At 34.9% G+C, this 6,076-nt stretch overlaps 1 long non-coding RNA gene across 1 annotated transcript; it reads right to left on the minus strand.

Moving 5' to 3' along the window:
• Positions 1 to 1,853: 1,853 nt before the first annotated feature.
• LOC128214844 (uncharacterized) lies at positions 1,854 to 3,739 on the minus strand. The gene is made up of 3 exons (XR_008257982.1): positions 3,633 to 3,739; positions 3,027 to 3,097; positions 1,854 to 2,677 (listed from the first exon to the last, which is right to left on the minus strand). It is a non-coding gene; the product is annotated as an uncharacterized LOC128214844 (long non-coding RNA).
• Between the last annotated feature and the right edge of the window lie 2,337 nt (positions 3,740 to 6,076).

Genomic DNA, 6,076 nt, shown 5'->3' on the forward strand with positions numbered 1-6,076 from the left:
ATGTCTCATATTAACAAACAATTTTAATATTTAGCTCAACAGCCTTGTTGTTGCGTAATTATTGTGTTAGTTTTAAATATGCAAATCATAGAATTGTCGGAAAGTCACGTGATATGCAAATTTCGTAATGACGTTTACGCGCTAAAAATAGACTTGCTTTCGGTTTTGTCGCAATTTGTAATTGCTATAAATGCAGCATTCTAAGAGTTCAAAATATTAACAGAAATCAAATAAATAGGATTAAACCCCATTTGATAAGGCTTCTAATATGTTGGCTGGAGTAAAGAGAAGGTAGACAAATTTCTATTAGGAAAGTTATGGCCCTAGTTTGACAATGTATATTTCTTTGAATTTCCATTTAATTTAAATTTATCTCATAATTTCACAAATGTATTCTTTTATTGTATGCAGGCATTAGACTGAAATCAACATATTGTTGTTTATGTCACATTTTTTGCAATATTTTTTTATTTATATACTAGTCCATATACAATGAATTTTGTCAACAGAATAACAATTTGCTATTAATATCTTGTGCTTCATGTACAACAAAATGTTATGATTTGCACGACAATGTCTTAAATGCAATTTAAGGCTCTTAAAATGCTTAAACCCCATGAGCTTCAGGGGGCTTCGCCCCCTTGGCCCCCACAAGGGCGCTGCCCTGGACCCGTAAGGGGGCCTATCGCGGCCCCCTTAACCCCCCGCGAAAAAGTGGCGACAACTTTTTAGAACCCAGGGGGAACCCTGCATTCCCCTCTATATTTTAAGCGAAGATAAAACCACCGCATTCAACCAGCACTGCAGGGCCACCTGATAGGTAAAAACACGGCCCATTTCCCCTGGTTAACCCCAGTATTCCCCCGGACCTGGGGTGGGGTTACAATTGACTGGTGCACTAAGTTGACAGATCTTGTCTTAAAATTGTATTTGTTCAAGGCAGATCATGCTTCACTTTACCTCCTAGGCTGTGGATAAAACACACTCATTAGAAGTTTCCTTACACATTATACTTGTCTAAATCTATAATTATTAGTCTCAATATCTTTGAGTCAATTGTCATTTTTTATTAAAACAACAACACCAAAAGAGTAACTGATAAGATACTAAACTGATTTATTTTTTTGTAAATAAAAGCCTTAAACAAATATTTAGCCAGGTTACTAAGCTTTTCAGCAATGTATACCAGACTTTTTTCAATAATACTTAATCTATTTTGAATAATTAGCCTTTAGATCACTCTTCAGCAAATGACTCTTTTATGTCCAACTCCATAAAATGCAAACAAGAATAATTACAGTTTGGATCAACATGTCTCTTAATTTTATTTTTAATATTAGTCAAGTAATAACAGAGCCATGTGTATGCAATCCAATGTAAAACTAATGATAAATTAGGTTTTGCTCCCATTTTTACTTTCATTTCTGTGCCAAGCCCTTTTAAGTGCATTGAGTCTTTTGGGAGACTTCACAATATTTCTGGCGCTTAATCCCCATATATGGCTTAAAGTTGCCATACAAATTTAAGTCTCCATTACAAAATATACTGTATGTCTCCACTTTAACCATAAACACACAATGAGAGGACTATTTAAAGCATTACCGTGTGTCAGAATTATAGATCTTTCTTTACATTTTATTTGTCTAATTGTATTACCGGTCTCTTTAGCAATATCCTTGTGCCTCTTTGAGTACTTGGCTTGACAGTTTGGTTTTTAATACATTGTTTTGAATGTTTTATTTGTACACAACAATGATGATGATGATGATGACACTATGCTATGCCAAAACCTCAAACAAAAAAGGACAGTCATTCAGAATAACTTTTATTACATCATTTGAGAAAATAAACTCATACAATCAACAAAATAAACATGCATCTGTAAAATCACAAGTCATGTTATGTGTTCGTTAAATTCAACTTAATAAAGAAAATAAATATTGGTTGCAGTAAGCAATGCGCATCACTTCTAATAAACATTCCAACAGACTGAAAAATAAATCAACACAAATGGAAAAACTGTTTGCAAGTCAGCTAGTATCTTATTTTATGCCTTATCAGATTGCTATGCAAGCTGGAAGCTTACAAAATCACTCTTAAGTCTGTTGCCTAAGAAGAAACAAGTATGGACATCCTTTTCCTGAGGTCAAGAGAAAGTATCTTGGAGGTCTTGAACTCACAACCTTGAATTTGGGGCTTATCCTCTAGACCACTTTCACCTTTTCACATTTTAAAGAGCCCAGTTTACAATATGGCATTTGCAAGGATGTGCCCTATTAACAGATTTTCTGAAGTCTTAAAAATTGAACTGAACAAAATAGTTCTCCTTTATTTGGTCTGCCGATGTCATCTATTTCTGTTTTTGTAGTTATCTTCCCTCCATAATATAGGAAAACCACTTAAAGCGTATATAAATCCTTTACCATTTTACCCTTTTAAAATATATGTTCGGATATATTTAATAATCACGGACCAACAGATGACTTTTATCTTCAACTTCACATCAGTATGTATGTCATCAAATATTTGAGATGACAAGATGTTCCACTGAACGCTTTGTTTCCATCTTGCACTCATTTTTCCAAGGAAGGCGTTGCAGTTGTGTTAAGATGGTTGCCATGCATTGCAGGTCAATCCTCATATAATGGCATTTTTGATTACATTCGGATTCCAGTGCCTGAAATAGAAAACAGAAAATACATCAAAAATAGGAATTATATTTTCAGATCAATTATTTTAAAAGCCTGTACAACAACAGAAAAGTATTCACAAAACATCAAGTGCAACACCAATTTAAAGCTGCATCCTCACAGTTTTACTGTTTTGACACCTTTTTTATTTTTGTCTTTAAACGAGCCAATTGGCAATTATTGTGCAAATGTATGGAAACCAGTGATATTAGACTGCTGACATAATATCAGATCACAGTCTTTCATATACAAGTTTGAAAATTTGATAAAAATTCCTCCAACTAGTCATATAATGTTAAATTATTGTCCGAAATTCGAAAATAGCGCAACCATTACCTCATCTGCCTTTTTTCATTAGAACAAGCCGGGAATCAGAGTCAGCTGCACCCCTGGTACCATACTCTTCTCTGAAAATGACAATAAGATTAAATTTAAATGTCTGCATTTCATTGGCACAGTAAAAATGTCAGCATTTTTCAATGTTTCTGCATCACCACCACTGGTGGATATCATGGTCGAGTTATTCAATTGTGCCATTACATTAAGTTGTTCGCTACCAACACTCACGGACATATAAACCATACATTCTTGGTTAAAAGAATGTAAATTTTAATTATAAAAAAATTAAGTTAATGATATGAAATGTATGAGATAAATACACTGAGAAAGAAAGTCTAACCTATTATCGATCTAAGTAAAGTCAGATTCAGACTTATTTGTTATTAAAAAAAAATAAATAGAGTAATTGTTTTTCTTAATTTTTGCCACTGATCACTGGAGCTTCAAAATTGTTATTTACTAAATTAGAATCTGTCAAATGAAAGAAGACTTTACCCCACCCACTAAGAATTAATGACATTTCCAATTAGTTTCTCATTATGGCTCTTTTAAAACTATTTTTATATTTTATTAAAATACAATAAGTATAAAAATAACACTTACACACAAATAAGTGGTAAAAGTTCGCTCCTCATTCTGTCTTTAGGCTAACATATCTCTTGGTTGTTTGAACATCTTCTTGGTCGGCCATGATGGACTATTTTCTTACGACCCGTATTATATCCGAGGCCATATCTTGATACTAGCCGAGGAGTTCCGATTGTCGTAGGCTACGTTTTTAATATCTTGGTTTACTAACCTTAGGACCCGATTTATCAAAACTCAGGAAAAAAAGTTTCGAAGAATGTTTTCTTATTTGATATAATCTGATTTTGAATAAATGGGTAAACTTTAAAAGTCAATGATTTTACAAATAACAAATCCAATGATGTCATATAGGAACTGTACGTAACCCTACAATTACGCTTACACGATAATCCGTCAGCCAATCGAATCGCTGGATTTTCAGTTAAGATACTTCCGGTTTGAATTTACCCACAAGAAAAACTTGTGCTGAAAGGGGGTCGGTGGAATTTTCGGAAAACAGAAAAACCGGAAAACTCTTTAACGTTCATAAGCAGGGCGTAGCGAGGCTTTACTGAATATTACGCACGACAGGGGGCGGGTGTGGAAAGGGGAATATCCCTGTTGGCGGTTGGGGGTTCGGGGGGGGGGGCTCCCAAGAGAAAAATGGCGAATGGAACTACCATGATGAGCTCTGAGGTGTATTTGGAGGGATTTCTAATTTCGAGGCCGCCGACTTTGTAGTTATTAAGTGCTTGATTTAAGCTCAGTAAGCTATCTAACACAGAGAAGCAATGCTTACTTTAGCTGATCTTCCTTTATTCTGATATCATCTTTTAGCTTAGCCCTCGACTTAGATGCTATTTTAGCCATATTTATCTTTTAATTTTTCAAATTGATAATGGGTTACGCTGGCTACGCGCCCCTGGTAAGTATATACCATGGAGTATTGTCATGTAACGCCAACGCTCACTTAACTTTCGTGATAGTTCGTTCAGTAACCAACCAACAACTGTTCAAGTGTTCTAAGTCTTTATTGTTCAACGTTCTTTCTAAGTATAATAATCAGTATATAATACAGCATGACATTTAAGGTAATCCCACATCCTAACTGCCGTCCATTAAGGACCCAAGGCCGCGTTGCTTGCCTGGCCTAAGCCAACTGTGTTTTCACATCCCAAATCATCTCTTTTATACTAATTTGTACTAATTTGTTGTCTACCTATGACAGCTTTACAACCACAGGAATACACGTTTTTGTAATTAACATGACCATTTTGTACATTTGTACCAGGTCGGCTGTCAACCATCTTCATATTCAAATGACAATCAAATATACCCTACATTACTAAACATGCAGTATGTAGACACATATCCATTTAATTAAATCTTAATTATATCTTAATTATAACGTATTACGTCACATTCTATAGTATTAAACTCTGTTACGTGACAGTATGCGGGGGGGGGGAGGTTGGGTTTCATACTCTATAGTGTTGGATGGGTGAATAACGAACATATACCAACATTTTAACATTCTTACAAAGTGGTAGCTAGGTGCTGATATTGTCAGAACAGTTGCCAGGCAGAGGTTTGGGTGGTTACGTGTGGGTAGGGATTGACCTACTCATTGGAGAACCCATATGTTTTTGTACGCTACTGTTTCTGATAATATCAGCAAAATCTAATAGTATTTTAATTACATGATAAATACAAACCCTCCTCTTCGTAACCTTCCAAAGATTTTCCATATCAAGCTAGACTAATAATAACATTTTTACCAACTATACATCAATGTACCACGATGTAATCCCCATGTATATAATGGTACTTACATCTTTGCTATTTAAATGTATACGATTATTCTTTAAGTTATACTTTTGAAATACGTGACTATAGCTATTTAACAGTGGTATGTCAACCGTGCGCGTGAGGATTGCCCGTTCAGCCGGGAAAACTAGTTGGTGTTTAATATCACTGTGTTCAGTGCTCAAATCCATATGTTCATATGTTCATGTATCGGTTTCCAATCATGAAAAACGCTTAAACCTAGAGGGGTCGAACTTGGAAGAGATCCCTCAAACATGACCAGTACCTTAACTATTATTGTTTAAAGGTCAATGTCGTAGTGACCTTAAGCTGAAAATCCGATTTCGTTCAATAACTGAAGAATACTTATATCCACGTACCTCAAACTTGGTATCATGAATCAATGCATCTGCTACTTTTGAGTCATGTTTCAAAAACATTCGAGACGCCTTTGATGCGTTTGCATCAAAATTAGTCTTGTATTGCAATGATACACGGAATTGGAATATGTTTCTCCCCAAAACGTATCAAAATAGGTTTTACAAAAAACTAGTGAAAACTCGATTTCTTAAAGGAGCAGGAAATATTTGAGACATCTGCATGTCTTTGCCGTGTATTCTTACATTAAATTTATTTGATAAATAAAAGTGTGCCTATCAAGAACTTGCATACTT

Source organism: Mya arenaria, chromosome 13 (genome assembly GCF_026914265.1).
Source record: "Mya arenaria isolate MELC-2E11 chromosome 13, ASM2691426v1".
NCBI lineage: Eukaryota > Metazoa > Mollusca > Bivalvia > Myida > Myidae > Mya > Mya arenaria.